The sequence below is a fragment of the Festucalex cinctus genome, chromosome 1 (assembly GCF_051991245.1).
Source record: "Festucalex cinctus isolate MCC-2025b chromosome 1, RoL_Fcin_1.0, whole genome shotgun sequence".
Lineage (NCBI taxonomy): Eukaryota > Metazoa > Chordata > Actinopteri > Syngnathiformes > Syngnathidae > Festucalex > Festucalex cinctus.
Genome location: NC_135411.1, coordinates 11,990,837 through 12,013,568, shown reverse-complemented (window position 1 = coordinate 12,013,568; position 22,732 = coordinate 11,990,837). Strand labels below are relative to the sequence as shown.

General features: G+C 37.5%; 2 long non-coding RNA genes across 3 annotated transcripts; both read left to right on the top strand.

Annotated features, from left to right (window-relative positions):
• Window positions 1–6,520: 6,520 nt before the first annotated feature.
• LOC144015510 (uncharacterized) lies at window positions 6,521–16,470 on the top strand. Of its 2 annotated transcripts, XR_013282751.1 has the most exons (8): window positions 6,521–6,635; window positions 8,792–8,862; window positions 9,479–9,641; window positions 12,909–13,064; window positions 14,380–15,068; window positions 15,161–15,231; window positions 15,528–15,674; window positions 16,413–16,470. It is a non-coding gene; the product is annotated as an uncharacterized LOC144015510 (long non-coding RNA). The 2 variants fall into 2 exon arrangements; XR_013282748.1 differs by lacking the exon at window positions 16,413–16,470 and having other exon boundaries at window positions 15,528–15,923.
• Window positions 16,471–18,993: 2,523 nt separating this feature from the next.
• Window positions 18,994–21,780, top strand: LOC144016011 (uncharacterized). The gene is made up of 4 exons (XR_013282827.1): window positions 18,994–19,213; window positions 19,306–19,376; window positions 20,305–20,388; window positions 21,202–21,780. It is a non-coding gene; the product is annotated as an uncharacterized LOC144016011 (long non-coding RNA).
• The last annotated feature ends 952 nt before the right edge of the window (window positions 21,781–22,732 follow it).

Genomic DNA, 22,732 nt, shown 5'->3' with positions numbered 1-22,732 from the left:
TCGTTTCGGACCCAATGGGTTGACCGCTGCTTGCCGTCCACAGCTGGGGCCTGCAGGTGGTTTTCGCTCGCTGAGTCCCGTAATTTGGGCTCCCGCAACTTCTCACTTTCTGCTTCACTCTCGCAAGCTTTTGTTAGCTTTTAAAAATTTGCTTTTCATGCTAGCCGCTCTTGTTAGCCACTCCGCCCTATGGCTCCAACTAACTTCCACCAGCTGCTCTTATTAGCAAACACCACAAGGGCAAACTACATTCGCAAAGTTGTCCTTTGGTCATCCGTTGCAAGAATAAGGCGATGGGACATGTCGACCTCTTTTAAGGTGAGGCTCCAGCCATGTAAAAAAAATTGTGATTACTAGACCTATGATTATATGTATTAAAAAAAAAAAAGTACGTTGATGTTGCAGTATGGAAGCGGATTGCATTCACTTGAAAAAAAAATTGATGTTTTTCTGACTAATATTTTGGGGAGCTTTGTTTTTTTTGGGCCATTTTTTTTCTCTGTTTTTTAAAATATTTTTTTCTGATTTACTGAATATTTTTTTTCCTGTGATAAAAAAAATCTGACAAACAGCAATTAAAAGAAACAAAAAAGAAAAGAAAAACAGAAACATTGGTTAGAAAAACATAAAAAAAAAAATTCAATAAAACATAAAAAAATAAAAAACAAAAATAAAAAAATACTCCAAAAAAACAAAGCTCCCCCAAAAAATTAGTCAGAAAAAGTGTTTTTTTTTTTTTTTTCCTTCAAGTGAATGCAATACGCTTCTGTACGAAAGAACATGTTTTTTTTGTTTTGTTTTGTTTTTGTTTTTTTTTGCATATTGTTGAAACCAATAGTGGGTTTATGAAATAAATAAATGATTAGTTTGCCACTAGATGACACTAAAGATTACACACTGTCACTTTAATATTATGGTCATCCACTGTAATATGATGCACAGTTTTAAAGCAAACATTCAACAAACAAGGTGAAAAAGGGGAACGATTTTAAAAGGAACAAAAAATCTCTTTTGATTAAAACTAAAATTGGCACACTGATTCAAAAATTGGCAGTCACTTTTTTTCCCCCCAGGATGTCAAGTTCATCTCCACAGCTGACCATCCAGATAAACAAAACTTCACATATTAGCTGTAGTAAGACTGTAGTAAGCAGCGGCAACTTATTTGTGCAGCTCCCAAAAAGTCTGTACTATCAATATCTGCAAACACAAAGCTGGCATAGTAGCAATTAAGAGGATGAGTGCTAGCTTTTCCCTTAACTCATTTGCTCCCAATAACGTGTAAATACGTTTTTGTAATGTTGTAAGTGTCCCAAAGACGTATTTATACGTTCTTTTTGGGGTTTTTTTTTTATGCTAGAGCATACAGAAGGCTTTGATGCAGCCTCTCAACTGCAAAGAACGGTCGCAGAAATGGTAGTTATTACACAAACGGCCAGCAGGTGGCAGCAGAGCAAATGAGATCAACCAGGGCCATGTAGAAAAAAAGCTAAATTACTTAAAATTTTAAATAGATTTGTGAAAACTGATGAAACTTAGCTCTCTTCTAATGCTAATTGCTGCAAAACGGAAACAGATAGAAACATACTTTTTTTTCCTGATGAAAGAAGAGACTTTAATCTTTCTTTTCGTAGGTTCCATGCTTTTATAGCAATTGAACACAATATTCTGTGGGCCTTGCAAAATCAGTCAAAATTCAGTAAAACAGTCAGGAGCGAACGGGATTGCTTCTGTGAAAATGGCTGGGAGTGAATGAGTAAGTATGCAATGATGTAACTAAACAGACCTGCTTGAAACAAGGTGACACAAATAGAGTTGTGCAAATTGTGGGAGATAAAAACTCACCAACGTTGAGGAGCAGGAAGACGCTCACAGCCAAGATCACCAACTTCATTGTGACGTTCAACACCTGTGACAGAAGACATTTGTTTCACAACCACGTCAACGAGTAGAACAGAAAAGTACGTCTACATACCTTGTTGGCTCGGAGCTTTCGGATTTGTGCCGTTCGATGACATCAATTTGTTATCGGTTGCTTCTTATAGCGGCTCTTATTGACTTATGATGTTTACATGCTCAATGCCTGCTTTACAATTTTACGATGTCACTTGAGAGATGCGCACACCTTTTGTCCTCAAGCATCTTATCAAATATGTATTTACCATCGATAAAGACAATTATTAATAATAATTATTTGATCAGGATAAGGGATGGGCAACTTTTTTTTTTTCATGCACTACCCACTTCCTAACCAGACATATGAGAAAAAAAAAATATGGCCAAATTATATATTTTTTAAGAATACATTTCTCAATGCATGTTTAAAAGATTCAGCCTTGAACAATAATAATAATAACAATAAAATAACCACAAACAAGATTTTCTCAGTTTCAAAATGCCCTCGTGGATAAAAACAACCATCATGCATTTCCGCCCCCCAAAATCAAGTCCTGCATCTTATTCGAAATCTGCATAAAAAAATCATTCAAACTACTCTTGTTGTAATCTACTTGTAGGGCATTATGGTGCAAGCGCAAAAAAAGCCATGCCTGCCATCTAGTGGCGAATGGTGATATTACAATTGAAACATATACAGTGGAACCCTGCTCCGTGAATTGCAAAAATCTGCATGTAATTGACACTGAACATCCAATATACATTTTACATGGGATTTGCTTGTAAAAAAATAAAATAAATAAATCAAAATATATATTGAAAACATATTGGGCAAAAAAATGCTAATAAGTGAATATAAAAAAACTTTTTTTTTTCTTAATTTTTTTGTGAACTAAATGCAGATTAACCCCAAATCTATATTTCCACGTAAAACACGGGTTTGCTCCCGCCAAAAAAAAAAAGAGAATATATTGAACACCATTAAAAAAAATATGTGAATCCAAGTGAATCAACAAAAAAAAAATAATCTAATTTTCTTTTTCACATTTTTCAACGCCCAAAATTCCTTAAAAAACAAACAAACAAATAAAGGCTGATAAACCGCCAATATACATTTTAAATACTTGTATGTTGTTGTCTTGGGAGTTTTCGTTTTGTGCTATTCAATAACATCAATATGTTATCGTTCATGTTTTCATTCTTCCATGATTTCATTATCATCTTCACACATTCATTTGCAATTTTGCAATGTCACATGAAAGATATATCCGCCCTTTGTCCTCCAGCATTACCAAATATTTGTTGTCCTTCCAGAGTGGCATTAGTGAGATTTGCAATTGAAAAGTTGACATTAGAATGTGGCGACTGTGTTCCTTTGGACCAACACTCAACGTTCACACAGGTCCCAAGGTGTTAATGTCATTGTTGAACGCTGTCACAACCTAGATTTTAACTTGGATCTGTAATACACAACATGGTATAAAGAATGCAATTATGAGCCTTATTCTCTGGACCGGCATGACCTCATCGCTGTATGTTCATAATTCACACACACATATGCAGTACCTGTCCAGTACAGTATATCAATATGAGTGCAACATATGCTTGACATGCTCAGCAAACATTTTCATTTGAGGGCCACATACAGAAAATCCGAAGGACGCAAGGGCCACATAATGTTATGAAGAGAAATTGTGTTTAGTCCTAAAAATTGTACAAATAATTTATTTGTGCTTTTCCATATTTAGAAAAACGCTACAGTATATAAACCAATTTATTTGTAATATGGCAGGAGGGTTATTATAGTTTTGGAATTTTTCATTTTAGTTATTATTTTTAGTTTTCAGGGTGGTTCTGTTAGTTTTATTAGTTTAGTTCTTTAAAAAAAAATGCTTAATTTTAGTTTAGTTTGTTAGTTTCAGTATTAGTATTAGTTTTTTTATGTGTATTTGTCACTTGTGCGCAATATTTAAAAATCAGCATGGGAGCAACGTCATCTGAAGGTGCTTTTCTATTGGCTGCTGCTAGATGACGTCACTTCTGTGTGACATACTTTCAAACGTCATTATTCCAGTTTATATTAAAATAAATCTACTAACAATCACATTTAAAATCATCCCCAAAGGCTCATGCATTAAATTAAGTAGCAAAGACTAAAACGAAGGACATTTTTGCTATAATTATAGTTATTTTTAGTTAGTTTTGTAAACATAAAATGTAGTTTGTTAGTTTTCATTTTTTAAAAAGCATTTTCGTTTTTATTTTATTTCGGTAACAATATTGTGTTTTGAATTTTAGTTTTAGGTTTTTCATTAGTTTTAGTAAACTAAAATAACCTTTAATGGCACCTGTTTTTCGATACCCTCCCTTCTTACTTTGACCATCTCCAAACATTTTTGTTTTGTTTATTTTATTCTAACTGAGTAAAATGCCATTTTTAGCATGTTGCGGACCACTGAAAAACGGACGGCAGGCCGCAAGCGGCCCCCGGGCCGTAGTTTTGACACCACTGACCTAGGCAGTACCTAGAGGCTGTAAAAAAGAAAATTGAATCATTAATTCATAGTGCATTTCATACACAACATAACACAATATAACACAGTACAAGTTCTCAACTCCTGAGTAGTCACCAAGTACTGATACCACGAGCACTTTGATACATTAAGGAAAAAAATGACTGAGAAATTTAAAGGTACATTTATATATCTCAGTCTATCAATTTTCTTTAAAATTGCATGAAATTAATGGGCTGAGATAGGCTCCAGCTTGAGAAAGTGTTGGATTTATGTATTCTCCATCTCCGTGCAGCTTAAAGAAGTGTTCCGTCAGTTTTGCTCGATAGTTTTCCGATTAATTCTTTGTTGTTCTGGTAAACGCAGTCATTTTCAAGTTGACTCATTATGTTAACACGCTCCTAAAAATGATACGCCCTTCTCAAATATGTACTTATAATTAACCGAAGTGATAATTATGAGAGAATCTCACCTTGCATGAGAACAAGGTGTGGTTAGAGTGCAATATGTTGTTTGCCATTAGTCTAAAAAGTTTTGATCAACATTGCTCACAGTACAAGCAAGGTGAAGTCAAAGTACAAAGCGATGCTTTGCTGAGCTTTATTTACTATACTATACTACTTAATTCTATATATTTGCAGTTGCTAGCTAATAGCCAATCAGAGCAGACACCATTGTACACACTGTGATCTAAATACTGATTTTTATGTCGCTTTTTTTTTGGATGAACTCAAAGTCGCCTTGAAAGCTGCCTTGAAAGCCGTCAACCCCCAATTTTTGTTGACGAATCACAATCATTCTCGCAATACTGACGGAAGGTCCGTCAATCCCTCACTGACGACGCCTGTTTGGCGGCAGACGAGGTGCTGTACGTGCATCGAAGTAATCTCCGCTGGAAGCATGTCTGCCGGGCCAGGATTAAATCCTTTTTGTTTAAATAAATAATAATAAACAAATATCCAACTGTAGATGGCTTATTGACATGGATAGGGAAACGATCTGGCATATCACTCAGTAGTAACTCGTGGGAGTGAGTGACAGCGAAATTATTTTGAAAAATACAAGAAAAAAATGGTTTGTTTCCCCAACAATACCTCGAAATGGTGCATCGGAGGCAAACTAATTTAGAAGAAACTGACATTTTGACTCCCGTTGCTTTGCATTATCTGCTTCATGCATTTCCTGGCTATCAACCAATCAGAGCCGACTTCATTTTGCACATGCTGAATGTTGGCCCATTCACTCAAATCATAAAAGGCACAATGACATAAAAATTTCTGAATTTTCCACAAGTCACTGTGTTGAACATGATTCTCCAATCTTTTTTTTTTTTTTACTTTCTCCGACAGGTGCAACAAAGCGGCAGTAGACGTCCTCTACCCTTCATGTCCTTTCGTTAGCTAAATTATTTTGGCAAATACAACACAAAAAATGGGTTCGTTTACCCAACAATACCTCGAAATGGTGCATCGGAGGTAAACTAATTTACGAGCTACTGACGTTTGTCTACTTCATGCATTTGCTGGCTAACGGCCAATCAGACTTCATTTTGCACAGCTGAATGTTGGCCCATTCATTTAAATTATATCAAAAGGCACAATGACATAAAAATTTCTGAATTTTCCACAAACTAATTTACGAGCTACTGACGTTTGTCTACTTCATGCATTTGCTGGCTAACGGCCAATCAGACTTCATTTTGCACAGCTGAATGTTGGCCCATTCATTTAAATTATATCAAAAGGCACAGTGACGCAAAAATTTCTGAATTTTTCACAATTCTAAACACTGATTTAAACGTAGTTCCTGCTTGTATTGTGACTGTGCTGAACATGATTCTGGATATGTGAGCAGTGGCGCTACTGCCATTAGGCGGATTAGGCAGATGCTAGGGGCGCTCGTGAGCAAAAGGGGCGACAGGCAGAGGAGAATTTTTATTTTATTATGATTATTTTTTAACCCTTTGTTAGTCACGTAAATTTGCGCCTTCTGTTTAAAGTAAAGCATGGCTTTGATTGACAGCTACGGCTAGCCAATGACAATCGGGATTGGGAGGGTGGGAGGAGACCCGCGTTCTGGAGACGTGCATTAGCCAAATCTACTTCCGGGTTAGATAGCCCTGCGCTTTCACCGGCCGGCGCCAAACATCAAAACCTCGATCCAAGATGACACAGTTGACATAGTTAGGAATCCTGCGTCCACTGGTCCACTAAACAACGTTTACAAGTGAGTGGCAAACTTTTGTTTTGATTAGTTAGCAATACACAGTATGGACGAATTGTAGCAATACACAGTATGCTGTTAACAGACCCACGCAGTCACACATATACAACAACAACTTTGGAGCATAAAATTATTTATCACTAAAGTACAGTCGCAGTTGAATTATTATTTTTTTTATTGCCAAGTTTGTTAATGTTACTCCCTCCAAGCACAAACAGACACAAGTGGTTTCCTTTACAGCTGGTTTATTTAAGGCTTGACTTTTCCTTAAATGTCATCACCACCGTGAAAACTAAACAACACACACAGAGAACATATCTACTTTAACATAAAGTATAAAGTCATGCGCAGCATGAATCTCAAGAAAAGAAAAAAAGTACACAAGTAAACAAATTATAAATACCTCGTTGGCTGCGTGCTATATAAAGGGGAATACATCGTCTTCTTCAATCTTCTTGCTTTAAAATAGGTAGTGACAAAATAGCTAGCATCATATGTGCATTGTAGCCAGTCTCTTAGCAAGGTCCCGTCTGTGTTTTGGGAACTTCAAGAAGCGTAAAACTGAAAGTGTAAGCGCAGACCAACCGGATGTATACCTTTCAAAATAAAAGTTCACAAGGAAACACTATTACGTCAAATAAAATTAGATACATTAAGGGGTAACAATAACTGCAGTTACAGTTAATGTTGATGACTGTCACTAAGTTCTAATTAAAAAGTATCACTTTACACATCCACAGACTCGGGCCAACTAGTGGAACCCAGAGTTCGAAGCAAACATGGTGAAGCTGCATTTAGCTATTATGCTGCACACAGATGGAATAGGCTACCAACAGAAGTGAAGTCAGCCCCGAGTGTAAATGCTTTTAAATCCAGGTTAAAAACTTTGCTTTTTTCTTATACCTTTGATTAGGGACTTTTAAACAGCTTTAATTAAGTGTTTTTAGAAGTATTATTTTTATTTTTATTTTAATTTTAATTTTTATCATTATCATTTTAAACTTCCTTATGTTAAATTTTTTAAAGTTTGTTGAATAATGTTTTAAGATTATTAGTTTGTAACCTATTTTTATTTATTTTTCTTCCTCTGAATGTTAACTACTGTTTCTTGATGCTTATGTGTTGTCTTTCCTCGTGTAAAGCACATTGAGTTGCCTTGTGTATGAAATGTGCTATACAAATAAACTTGCCTTGCCTTGCCTTTTGGATTGACATTTTGCTTAGTTTTTCACTGAACCCATATGTCGTTTCTCTATATTATCGACATATCTCAACTCAACCTTATTTATAAATCACTTTCAAACATCCATTGCTGCATACAAAGTGCTGTGCATGGAATAGAAATCAGTCTTGCAGTAGAGACAAGTGAAAGAAATCCTGCCGAGGGTGCCAAGTTGCTTAGGAACACCACTGTATGTGTGCATTTTATTCCATGAACCATGACTGTGGACGGTTTGATAAACAATACTGTAGTGGGGTTTCCATCCAATTATTTCAAATTTTTAAAGCGAATTTATTGAAAATGCGCAAAATGGACATGCGATTTATGCCCGTTTACCGTCTGGTTGTTCTTTTGGGGATATTGAGAGGGGACTCCGCCGCTGTCGGTGTACACCATAGAGATGTGATCCACCAGTAATGTAAAAGAAGAACAGGAAGCGACTGCGCCGTGCGATGACGTCATATGAGTTTGCTTTTGTAATTATAAACCGTAGCGTTTCTTTGCTGTTTTCCATCGAAAACGGGTGGCCATGAGCCACCACGTAGCTCCGGTACTGCCTGAAGGTGGGTTGGAGGACTGGAATGAAGATCAAGGCGATACCATCAATTATCTACTTTGGAAGTGTTAATCTCATTAACAATAATTATCTGGATGGTTATCAAATACATATTTGACAAGATCCTTAGGAACAAAAGGCGGGCGTATCTTTCAACTGACATCTGACAAAATTGGAAAATGGTTATGAATGTGTAAACATTAAAAGTCAATAAGTGCTGCTATAAAAAAGTGACCGATCACAAATTGATACCATTGAACGGCACGAACCGAAACCTCCCAGTAAACAAGGTAAGTAGATGTACTTTTCTTGATCTTGTTTTCCACAGTTTGGCTATATTTATTGATGTTGTTGTGAAACAAATGTATCTTTTTGTCACAGGCAGCCCGTGTTGAACAGCACAATGAAGTTGTTGCTCTTGGCTTTGACTGTTTTCCTCCTCCTCAGCGTTGGTGAGTGATTTTCTCATTTTCAACAGTAAAAAAGTTAATATTTTGTCAAGAATGAATTTGGTAACTTATTTTTCATGTACAACTAATAACTTTAAATACTATTTTTTTTTCCTCGCACTTGCTGTCGATTGAAGATGACATCACTGAGGAAGTATAGGTAACGACCAATCACGGCTGAGTTTGCTTGACCAAACCCAGAAAGCAGGTGATCTGTGATTGGTCGTTACCTTTTTCCTCAGCACAGGTGATGTCATCTTCAGTCGACAACAGGAGGAAAAAAGAGCTTTTAATGTTATCAATTGTGCAAGAAAAATAATGAAGTTATCAAATTAATTTTGGACAAAATATGAACTTTGTGACGTGTGCAGTCCACATTTGTGGTTTTTGGTGTGGCGGCGTTCCTGCCACCCTCCTCAAAGTTGCTTCATGCCAGTAAAAACGATACAGATACAATTCAACTAGATGTAAGTTGTTTCATCAGAAGAATTGTGAAAATATTTTCAAGGTTGAAAAGTTCCCAAGTATCACCTATCAGAGTCCTTTGAAAAAGTTGATTCAGCAGTCTGGTTTTTATGGCATTTGTTGCTCATTATACCTTTTTGTTCTTCTTCTTCAGGCGCAGGTCATGAGCTCAATCAGTTCATGTCAGGCCATCCTAATCGGCATGATCAGGGTGGTGAGAGAAATTGCGGGTCTGGTCTGGTTGGCCATCCTGCACACAAACTCTGTCTGCTCAGTCGTCAGTTAGAGGATTAGACGAGTGACGCACTCATACTCCAGTCAGTATTCTTCGTTTATGTCTGCTACAAATGTTATACAAATGGCATCCATCCATCCGTCCGTCCGTCCATCCATCCATTTTCTTGACCACTTATTCCACGCAAGGGTCGCAGAGGTGCTGGAGCCTATCCCAGCTGGCTTTGGGCAGTCGGCGGGGTCCACCCTGAACTGGTTGCCAGCCAATCCAGGGTATACAAATGGCATAAAACAAAAAGTTATTAAGGTTGGGGGGGGGGGGGGGGGCTGCCTGGACTCTGGGCCAACATAAGCACTGACATTCTTAATCATAAAAAATAAAATAAAATAAATAAATAATAATAATAATAATAATGATGCATTACATTTAGAGGTGCCTTTCTTGGCACACAAAGACACTATAGTGTGATCATATATTTAACTCTTTTACTGCCACACGTTATCAAAACGTTATCATTCACATTATCCTTGAAAACGTTCCATTTCATCAGATTAAACACAAAAATATTGTGATACTCTGGTGCACCACTAAAAATATATATACTTCCAACTAGTGTTGTTCCGATACCGATACTGGTGTCGGCAGAGGTGCCGATACTGCATTAAAACAGTGGTATCGGTATCGGTGACTACTCACAAGTAACATGCCGATACCATTAATTCCAATGCTAATATAGGATTTTGGATGCAGCATCTTTGTATGACATTCACTGGTATGTGACATGTTCACTGCATGCCGATCTAAAATATCCTATTGGCCCTTGAATGCTCTCAACCAATGGCAGGACAGCTTTTTCATGTTGAGGGGAAAAAAAACTTAGGTATCGGTATGGTATCGGTATCGGCCGATACTGCAAACTTCGGTATCGGTATCGGTATCGGGGGCCAAAATCGGTATCGGAACAACACTACTTCCAACCTCAACTAAAAAATAATAATAATAATAATAACAAAAAAAAAATTACTGGTGGAGTCAAGCCAATGTTTACGTTTCAAATGATCACTTTAATCGAGGGTTTGGGTTTTAAATAAATATTAGGGTGTCTAATTTGAGTTAAGTTTCCAAGTTGGGTTTTCAAGTCAGGGTTATGATTTTAAAATGGTTAAGTGTAGCAAACTACGATTTTAAATCAAGGTAATTAGCCTACTACGGTTTGGTTTTCAAGGCAAGATTAGAATTTCTGAAAAGGGTTCGGGTTTTGAGTTGAATTTTCAAGACAGGTTTGGGGTTTTTTAAGTAAATTTTAGAGTTTCAAATTGAAATGTCAAACCAGCATTACAGATTTCAAGTGTACCTGTGGTGCTCAGAACTCTACTCAACTTTATAAAGCGTTTTAAAACAAACATTGGTGCATGCAAAGTGCTGTACGTGGAATAAAATATAGTTATGCAGTAAAGGCAGGTAATACATAAATAAATAAATAAATGAATAAATATCTTAAGTAGATAAGTGTATAACAAATAAAAATAAATGAATTAATAACGCAAGATAAATTATTAAATATCATACAGAGGTAAGTCAAAATAAGAAAATAATATAAATACGAAAATCGTGACTTCAGTGTGTTTCGTTTTTGTGAAAATCAGCGACCAACACAAGTTTTTTCTTTTTCTTTTAATCTTTCTATTTTTTTTCCTATATTTCTGTTGCTGGTTTATATATATGTTCAATAAACAATCAAACAAACAAATAGATTAGCATCTGGCTACAACACACTTGGGTTTAGGGGCTTCGAAATGAAAAAATAAAAGAAAATAAAATCTGGGAAATTTTTCACTGAGGAAAAAAAAAGGTTGGCTGGTGGAAATTGTGTTTGGCTCGTAACTTTAGACAGTCAACAACCATGTTGGCTGGTCATGCAAAAACTTCATTTAGAGCCCTGATAATAATTTGGATAGATGTCAAATTACATATTTGACAAGACACTTGGGAACAAAGAGCGGGAACAACTTGCAAGGGACATCTTCAAAACTGGGAAGCAGACGATGTGTAAACATCATAAGTCAATAAGAGCAGCTATAAAAACAACGAAAATAAAGTGACAGATAACAAATCAAATTGTTATCGTTGAACAGCACAAACCAAAACGTCCTAATAAAGAAGGTAGGTAGACATACTTTTCAAGTCCTATTTTCACAAAATGGCTTTATTTATTTATTGTTGTGAACCAAATGTATCTTTTGTCACAGTCAGCTCGTGTTGAACAGTGTTGAAGTTGTTGCTCTTGGCTTTGAGCGTTTTCTTGCTCCTCAGCGTTGGTGAGTGTCATTAATAGTGAAGAGAACATTTTGTTGTATTTTATTTAGGGAGGATAATATATTAGGACTTTAGTGCTTTGTTAGGCTCCATTTTTTTTTTTTTTTTTTGCTCTAGGCTTTTGTTACGAGTTGGCTGGTTGTTAATTAATTGGATTGAACTCAATCAAAAATACAACACTGGTCAACACCAAGATTATTATTAGAGTTAACCAAAATTAATAAAATTACTAAAACTAAAATTGAAATGACTTTTAACAAAAATCTAATAAATAATAACAGTGAAAATGTCCATTTTTTTTTTTTAGTCAATTTATAAAAAAATAAGCTTTCATGATACATTTCAGTATTTATTTCGATGTTGCTGTACATCTGCTGTACATGAGAATTGCAGCTTACTTTCCTTTATTGTATATATTTTATATTTTAACTTTATTTATATATTTTATTGTATCCTTTATTATATATAAATAAATAAATAAATACACACACACACACACACATATATATATATATATATATATATATATATATATATATATATATATATATATATATATATATATATATATATATATATATATATATGTATGTACACACACAACCAAAAACTAATAAACTAAAACCAAGCATTTTCAACTCAAAACTAACAAAAGCTCTAAAAATTAATTAAAACCAACTGAATCCATCCATCCATTTTCTTGACCGCTTATTCCTCACAAGGGTCGCGGGGGTGCTGGAGCCTATCTCAGCTGTCTCAGCTGGCTTTGGGCAGTCGGCGGGGGACACCCTGGACTGGTTGCCAGCCAATCGCAGGCCAACTCAATTAAAAAAAAAAAAAAAAGAATTCCAAAGATTTGGCAATTAGTGACCTCAGTTGCCAAACTCTTGTTGAATGGTGTGAAAAGAAAAAGTGATGTACCGCAGTGGCAAACATGACCATATCCAAGCTTTTTTCATGATTATTTGCGATTATTTGTGTTTGTCTCCCATTTCACCTTTTTTGTTTTTGTTTTGTTTTTGTTCTTTTTCAGGCGCAGGTGAGGAGTTTCAAGGGTTCATCCCAGGTAGTCCTGATATACGGAGTAATCCACCTGGTCTGGTTCGCCAGCATGCACGCGACCTCCGTCGGTCCCTCCGCATTCGTCACTTAGAAGAATAGCAAGAATGCCAGAAGCACTCAAACCCCAGTCAGTATTTTTCTTTTGCTCTATCAATGACCATCAAACAAAAAGTTTTTTTTAATGGCAAAGGGACCATTCCACCGAATCAGTTCCATTTGTGTCTGAGACGTGTTTGTGTGTGCGTGTGTTAGCTTTAGGCAGAGCCGTCGATAGAAAGTTTGGCCAACTCCATATGTCATGTGACCAGCAGTTGACAAATCACAGTGTATGTGATTGGTCAGCTGGTCACATGACATATGGATGCCATTTTGTTAGCCTACCGAAACAAAGTTGGCCAAACTCTCTATCAATGGCTCCGGCTTCAGAATGCAACAGATGCAAGTCACGAATTTCAAAACAAACCAGATGAAAGTTCCAGAAAGATGAAACAGAGATGATGTCTTAAACCTGATACCGTATTTTTCGGATTATAAATCACAGTTTTTTTTTCATAGTTTGGCCGGGGTGCGACTTATACTCTGGTGCAACTTATGTGTGAAATGAACACATTATTATATCATTTCACGTGTTATTTTCATACTAAACCGCAAGAGGGAGCTCTAGGCCTGTGTTGATAAATTCAACATTGCATCGTCTACCTCCCGAGTTGGGGGAGTTGTTTAACAGTGACACTGAGGATGAAGATTTCATTGGATTTAGTGATTTGGAGTGAAACTGATAGTTTGGTAAACTTGTTAGCATGTTCTTTATGCTAGAGTTATATGAATAACTTGTAGTGATGGGAACATAATTCACCCACGGAACGTTGGGACGAAGGGAGAGTTCCGGGTGGGAAGGTTTTGTTATGTGGAAAAGGGGAGTTAGCCTGTTAGCTTCTAGCTGAGTGGGGAGTTGCTGTTAAGACCTCAGAAGCTGATGTCAATAAAACGCCAGCCTTTGTCTCCGTGCTTCAACACTCCGCCTCCGACTCCCGTCACTGCTCGCTACAAACTCTTAACTCATTCACTGCCATTGACGGGAAAAGACGTCAAATGATGCATTTCTGCTGAGCTGGCAGTGAATGTGTTAATATGTTACGTTGTTACTGACATTACCAGGCATGTTAGTCATGTAACGTTAGTATACCGTACGCTTATTCAGCCTGTTGTTCTCTTTTATTTTTATTTTATTTTTAAATTGCCTTTCAAGATGACATGTATGTTTTTGGTGTTGGATTTTACCAAATAAATTTCCCCCCAAAATGCGACTTATACTCCAGTGCGACTTATATATGTTTTTCCTTCTTAATTATGCATTTTTTTGGCTGGTTCGACTTGTAATACGGAGCGACATATAATCTGAAAAATACGGTAATCTTTTTTTTTTTTTTTTCCCCCGGCAGGTGCCAAAGCAGCAGAAGACCTCTACCCTTCATGTCCTTTAGTTGGCTTGCAAAGCATTAAAAAAAAGACAACAACAAAAAAGATGAGTCTTTTTTTGTTGTTGGTGTTAAACATGAATGGATGCCGATGTAATGGACTACTCGGAGTGATACCATACCAACATATTTTGGGAAATGAAATTGAGTTTTATATATTTTTTGTTCCTGTTGATGATAATTTCTTTGTATGAGGTTACATAAAAACAACAACAACAAAAAATTCCAAACTCAACTTTAAAAAAAAAAAAATGCTACTGGTGGAGGCCAATGTTCGAGTTTCAAATTATCGATTTAAGATGGATAGAGAAGGCGATTGCCTAATATTTAACAGAAAGTGGTTCCAAGGGGAGGAACCAGCAACTGAAAATGCTCCATTGATGCTGAGCCGCTCCTTAGACCTCGTCGGGGTGAAGGAGCTCAGACAGGTAAGACAAGAAGCTATTTTTTTTTAAGTGTTGAGCTCATTAAAAATAATGATCTGCATGGCTGTCAAATGACATATTGGACAAGACACTTGGGAACAAAGGGCGGGCACAACTTTCAAGGGACATCTTCAAAACCAGAAAGTGTAAACATCATAAGTCGGGAAGAGCGGCTATAACAAATAAAAGTGACGGCACGGCACAAATCACAGCGTCCCAGTGAAGAAGGTAGGCTCTGGAGACGTACTTTTCTACATTCTAGTTTCATGGATGTAACTTTATGTATTGATGTTGTGAATCAAATATATCTTTTGTCACAGTCAGCTCGTGTTGAACAACACAATGAAGTTGTTGCTCTTGGCTTTGAGCGTTTTCTTGCTCCTCAGCGTTGGTGAGTGTCATTAATAGTGAAGAGAACATTTTGTTGTATTTTATTTAGTCAAGTACGTACTTTCAAACAGCCTTAGCTGTCACAAAGTAACATAAGAGTAACATTACGAAAATCTCAACATTTGAATTAAAACAGAGAAGATGTAGTGTCACATTTGTTTTCAGGCACAAAATAAAACCGAGGTCAAGTCAACTTCAAAATGGATGATTGGACGGATGGATGAATGGAGTCATTTTCTTGTGTTTTTTTTCTTGCCGAATTTACTTAATTTTTGGTTTGTTTTTGTGCTTATTTAGGAGCCGGTCATGAGTTCCACGAGTTACAGCCAGGCAGTCCTGTTCATCGTTATCTGATTGGCCAGCCTGGTCGGGATGGTGACGATGGCCAGCCTGGCCAGTCTGGTCCGGATGGCCAGCCTGGTCTCCATTAGCGCCCGGGCATTCGTAAGCACTCATACCCCAGTCAGTCGTTTTCTTTTGTTATGTAAATGCCAATAAAACAAAAATGTTATTGTGGGTGGAGGGTTGTACCAGCTTTTAACTCATTTGCTCCCAAAGACGTATTTATATGTTTTTTTGTTGTTTTTTTTTAATACTAGAGCATACAGAAGGCTTTAAATGCAGCCTCTCAACTGCAAAGAACGGTTGCAGAAATGGTAGTTATTACACAAACGGCCAGCAGGTGGCAGCAGAGCAAAGGAGATCAACCAGGGCCATGTAGAAAAAAAGCTAAATTACTTACAATTTTGAATAATTTGTGAAAACTGATGAAACTTAGCTCTCTTCTAATGCTAATTGCTGCAAAACGGAAACAGATAGAAACATACTTTTTTTTCCTGATGAAAGAAGAGGCTTTAATCTTTCCATGCTTTTACAGCAATTGGACACAATATTCTGTGGGCCTTGCAAAATCAGTCAAAATCCAGTAAAACAGTCGGGAGCGAACGGGATTGCTTCTGTGAAAATGGCTGGGAGTGAATGAGTTAAATGGAAAAGGAACCATTCCACCAAATCAGTACCATTCGCCTATGACATTTTTGAGGGGGGGGCAGCTTCCGGATGCAACATATACAAGTCCTGACTTTCAAGACAAACCAGACGAAAGCTCCAGAAAGCTGAAATAGAGCTGATGTCTTGAATCTGAAAGTCTTCTTTTTTTTTTTTTTTTACTTTCTCCAGCAGGTGCGCCAAAGCGACAGGAGACCTCTACCCTTCATGTCCTTTAATTGGCTTGCAAAGCATTAAAAGACAAAAAAAAATAAAAAGAAGTGTATTCTTGTCTTGTTTGTTGTTGTTGGTGTTAAACAGACGTGTGCGCGTCAATGAATTTTGAGCGTCAACAACAGCCAGGACACCCTTCCGTCATCGTCCGTCGTCATCGTCAAGTCAAATGCGTCGTTCCCTCAGTGAAATGGGTGTCCGCCGTGGAATCCGTCAGTGACGGACCTTACGTCAATATTGACGGAATGCCCACCAGCATCGGCAGACTGACGGACTTCCATCAGTAATGCCCACTTTTTTTCTTCTTTTTTTAAAAATTGTATTTCACAAAGCAGGTTCAACAAACTGTGAAATTAACCCTGAACAACGAGTTGATATACCCTCAGCTGATTCCAGTGAGTTATATCAACGCTGAGTAGTCGCACCTGGAGTTACCATCAGACTTAAAAGACCGCCCAATAGAGAACGGAGTCGTCGAGTAACCATGGCAACGAAGGAGCCGAGCGCGGCGCCGCCCTCTTCTTCCACTTTTGTTTTTGTTTTAGTTTTTTTTTTTTTTTTTTACCCCTCTCAACTGAAAATCTTAATGAGATCATATGACAAATTTGAACATGTCTTAAGAAAAAAAAAAAGTGCAAGACCGCAACTGCTCCCCATAGGGCAGGGGTGTCCAAACTACGGCCCGGGGGCCATTTGCGGCCCGCCGTCCATTTTTTAGTGGCCCACGACATTTGCTAAAAATGGCATTTGACTCAGTTCAAATCAAATAAAAACAAAAATGTTTGGAAATGGTCAAAGTAAGACTGGAGAGTGTCGAAAAACACAGGTGCTATTACAGGTTATTTTAGTTAACTAAAACTAAGGAAAAAACAAAAATTGAAAAAACAATTTCGTTAACGAAATAAAACAAAATTGAAGATGCTTTTTAAAAAAGAAAGCTAACTGAAACTACATTTTATGTTTACAAAACTAAAATAAAACTATAATTATAGCAAAAATGTCCTTCGTTTTAGTCTTTGGTAATTATTTCAATGCATGAGCCTTTGGGGAGGATTTTAAATGTGATTTTTAGTAGATTTACTTTAATATAAACCGGAATAATGACGTCGTGCCCTTGTTTTTTTTTTAAATGTTGCGCACGATTAATACACATGAAAAAAAAAAATAAGAATGAAAATTAACTAAACTAAAACTAAGCATTTATTAAATAACTAAAACTAATAAAAAAAACCCTAATAGAACCACCCTGAAAAATAAAACAAACCAAATTTAAAAAAAACAAAACTCAAATGAAACTATAATAACCCTATTGCCATATTACAAATAAATTGGTTGATATACTGTAGCATTTTTCTAAATATGCAAAAGCACAAATAAATCATTTGTACGATTTTTAGGACTAAACACAAATTCTCTTCATAACATTATGTGGCCCTTTTGTCCTTCTGACTTTCTGTATGTGGCCCTCAAATGAAAAAGTTTGGACACCCCTGTCATAGAGGAAGGCTGCATGGGAGAACATTGCTGCTTGGGTCAATTCGTAAATTTAAATGTCGTCCTTTGCCATCACAATAATATTACAGCAGAAGCCTGTTGAATGAATGCTCATTAATTTATTTCATTTAAGGTGCAATCCTGCGGGGGAGAAGCGCACTGATCGACTTAAAGGAGTATGATGCAAATTGGAGTGTTAAAATAACAATATTTTTCACCCGTACAAGTTTTAAGAATTGGGGCGGCATGGTGATTGAGTGGTTAGTACGTCCGCCTCCCTGTACTGAGGACTTGGGTTCAAGTCCAGTTCGCATGTTCGCCCCGCACCTGCGTGGGTCTTCTCCGGATACTCCGGTCTCCTCCCACATTCCAAAGACATGCATGGCAGGTTAATTGGGCGCTCCGAATTGTCCCTAGGTGTGCGTGTGAGTGTGGATGGTTGTTCGTCTCTGTGTGCCCTGCGATTGGCTGGCAACTGGTCCAGTGTGTCCCCCGCCTACTGCCCATGCTCATACAACATTCAGATTCAGCCTTTTTATTCCGATTGAGGTGTTTATATGGAGCGTTTTCATTCCGTTTGGCCGTGCGGATTCAGTCTAATCGGAATACATGGCTCCATGTTAACCAGGCGACTGACGGTTTGACGGACCTTCCGTCAATGTTGACGGAACGCCCCCCTCTGGTGTGCCGATATAATGGACTACTCAAGAGTGATACTATACCACAATATTTTGAGAAATCAAATCGACTTTTATATATTACTGTGTTTTTGTTAATGGTAAACTATATCTACAGAGTTACATTAAAAAAAAACAAAAAAAAAAACTTCCAACCTCAACTTAAAAAAAATGTTACTGGTGGAGTCAAGCCATTGTTCGAGTTTCAAATTATCGATTTAAAAGTGGATAGAGAGGGCGAATGCCTAATATTTCACAGAAAGTGGTTCCAAGGGGAGGAAGCGGCGACTGAAAATGCTCCATTCCTGCTGAGCCGCTCCTCAGCCCTCGTGGAGGGGGAGGAGCTCAGACAGGTAAAACAAGAAGCTGTTTTGAAGTGTTGAGCTCATTAAAAATAATGATCTGCATGGCTGTCAAATGACATATTAGACAAGACACTTTGGAAAGGGCGGGCACAACTTTTCAAGGGACATCTTCAAAACTTGAAAGTGTAAACATAAGTCAGTAAGAGCGGCTATTAAAAAAAAAAAAAGTGACTGAGAAATTGATATTGAACGGCACAGCACAAATCACAGCGTCCCAGTGAAGAAGGTAGGCTCTGTAGACGTACTTTTCTACGCTCTCGTTTCATGGATGTAACTTTATGTATCGATGTTGTGAACCAAATGTATCTTTTGTCACAGTCAGCTCGTGTTGAACAGCACAATGAAGTTGTTGCTCTTGGCTTTGAGCGTTTTCTTGCTCCTCAGCGTTGGTGAGTGTCACTAATAGTCAAGAGAACCTTTTGTAGTTTTTTATTATTTGGGGAGGATAATGCTGGGGAAGAACAGAGTAACATAAAAACTTGAATTAAGACAGAGAAGATGTCGCGTCACATGTTTTTTTCAGGCATAAAACATAACGGAGGTCAAGCCAAATTCAAAATTAATTTTATTTATTTATTTATTTAATTATTTATTTTAAAATTTATATTTGGACAGCAGTGCTTTGTTAGGCTTTTTTTTTTTTTTTTTTTTGCTAGGCTTTGGGTAGAGTTGGCTGGTTGTTAATTAATGGATTTAAGTAAGCCAAAAATACAACACTGGTCAACACCAAGGTTATTGTTAGAGTTAACCTAAATGAACAAAATAACTAGGGATGGGCGAGTACCGATACCAGGTATCGGTATCGGGCCGATACCAGCCTTTTTTCAAGTACTCGAGTACTCGTGACGCAGACGAGTACAAGCGAGCGATGGCAGAGGGGGAAGACGTTAAGTGAGTCCTCCTTGCCTGTAAGTGGCGCTAGCTAGCTTGCAGCAGTTTTTCACCAAAACTTCACCGGTTTGGAAATACTTCAAAATTGGGAATCTTAAACTAAAAGAGCATTTTTGTGTTTTATTTTGAGCGTTAAGACTATTGAAGAGTGACTGTGCTGTTTTTTTGTAAAAATTAAAGGAAATATATTTGTTTAAAAATATCTTTTAGTGACCTTTTTTATTTGTCAAAATGTACTACTGGTATCGGTAGTTGGTATCGGTATCGGTGAGTACTGAGGGTCCGAGTATATCGGTCTGAAAAAAAAAGTGGTATCGAACATCCATAAAAATAACTAACTAAAACTGAAAAGACGTTTAAGAAAATCTAACAAATAGTAAATCATCCATCCATCCATCCATCCATTTTCTGAACTGCTTTTACTAGGGTCGCGGGGGTGCTGGAGCCAACCCAGTGAGAATCGGTCAGTAGACGGGGGGTGCGACCTGAACTGCTTGCCGGCCAATCCAGGTAATAATAAATCATTATAGCAAAAATGTTCATTTTCTTTGTCAATTTATAACATATGTGAGCTTTCAGGGTACTTTTTTTTTTACGTTGCTGTACAATCTTAGAGTAGGAGGAAAGTCTAACAATAGTTTTAGAATTGCAGTTTGGCTCCACTTTATTGCACAATAATCTATTATTATATTAAACCAAAAGCTATTAATAATAATACGAAAACTAATACAAACGGAACTAAAAGAAAGCGTTTTCAAGACAAGAAAAACAAAAACCAGCTCTTAAAGCTCATTAAATCCAACATAATAAGAAAGAAAGAAAGAAATTAATTCCACCAACAAAGCTTCATCAGTTTATGCCCTCAGTTACCAGACGCTTATTGGATGTTGTGAAAATCAAAAGTGATGTAACACAGTGGCAAACATGACCATGTCCAAGCTTTTTTGGAACGTATTGCAGCCATAAAATTCTAAATTAATGATTATTTGCTAAAAACAATAAAGGTGATCACTTTGATGTTTAAATATCTTGTCGTTGTAGAGTATTGAATTAAATATACAGTAGGTTGAAGATGATTTACAAATCTTGTATTCTGTCGATGAAGTGGCTGGGGAGAGGGAACTCTGGGCTTCACTGCTAAAGGTGATGCCATAGTTAACCGACCCCGGATATGGAGTAGATAATGATTGGTTGGTTGGATGGATGGATGGAATACTACATGGAATAATTTTTAAAAGTTGATTCAATAGTCTTTTTTATTGTGTTTTTTGTGTGTGCTCATTTTACTGTTTTTTTGTTTGTTTTCTTTTTGTTCTTATTTAGGTGCCCTTGATGAGTTCTATTTGTTACAGCCAGAAAGTCCTACTCAACATCATCCGATTGGCCAGCCTGGTGCGGATGGTCAGGATGGCCAGCCTGGTGAGCCTGGTCGGGATGGCCAGCCTGGTTTTGATGGTCAGGATGGCCAGCCAGGTCAGCCTGGTGAGGATGGCCAGCCTGGTCAGTATGGTGAGGATGGCCAGCCTGGTATGGATGGTCGGGATGGCCAGCCTGGTCAGCCTGGTCGCTATTAGCGCCTCGGCATTCGTCAGGTAGAGGAATAGATGCAAGAAGCACTCATACCCCAGTTAGTAATTTAAATGGAAAAGGGACAATTCCACCAAATCAGTGCCATTTATCTTTGACACTTTGAACAGCTTCAGCACGCAACAGATACAAGTCCTGAATCTCAAGACAAACCAGACAAAAGCTCCAGAAAGCTGAAATAGAGCCGACGTCATGAACCTGAAAGTGTTTTTTTTTTTTCACATTCTCCCGCAGGTGCGCCAAAGCGGCAGGAGACTTCAAACTTTCTTGTACTTTAGTTGGTTTACAAAGCATTAAAATACAAGTAATAAATTAAAAGAATTGCATACTTGAGTCTTTTTTGTTGTTGTTGTTGGTGGTGTTAAACAGAGGTGGGCGCGTCAATGAATTTGAGCGTGAACAGCCAGGACACTCTTCCGTCATCGTCGTCAAGTCAAATGCGTCATTCCCTCAGTGAAATGGGTGTCCGCCATGGAATCTGTCATTGACGGACCTTCGCCCACCACCATTGACGTACTGACAGACTTCCGTCCGCCTTGCACACTTTTCATGTCAGGCTGGCATGGAACTGCATGCACTGGGCATTACTGACACCTACCTGTCGTTACAGCATACTGCACAACACCCTTCCAAAGTAATTGTTTGTGACACCTATCGCTGTCATGCTTTTTGAAATAAAATTCCAAACATATTAAATACAGGCAGGAACATATCTAAGTAAAATTCAGGGTTTATAATTGTGAAGAAGTAAGAGTAATTGTGAATTTTAGACATTGTGGTGGCTAACTTTGGGTCCTGTAGTCATCTTGGATGGATGTGGGAGATGTTTTTGACACGCTTGACTTACCCAGTATTTGTCCACAAAAAAATGGCTTCAATGATTTATTCCAAAACAAAAGTGGTATAAATAATACTGCTAACTTTATAACTGAAATTCTATCTGTGAAATTAATGTATGAGCGAGTGTTTACCAGTGTTTGCGCTTGGTAAAAACGGCCTGACCTTCCACTCCATCATCCTAATCACCTACATCTGTGCTTAAAAGGTTTAGGGAAGGAGGGTGGATCGGTCCAGGCAGTGCCTACACTATATAGGACGCGAAGAAACCGCAAGTTAATTGCGCCGTCATTGTGTGATACAGTACAGCTCTCCGTTGTTTGTGGCTAGCAGCTAGCTAGAGACAGACACAGAGCCTTACATACATCAAAACGTTTGCTTTGATGTCATGCGTCCTTCTGATTTTCTGTATGTGGCCCTCAAATGAAAA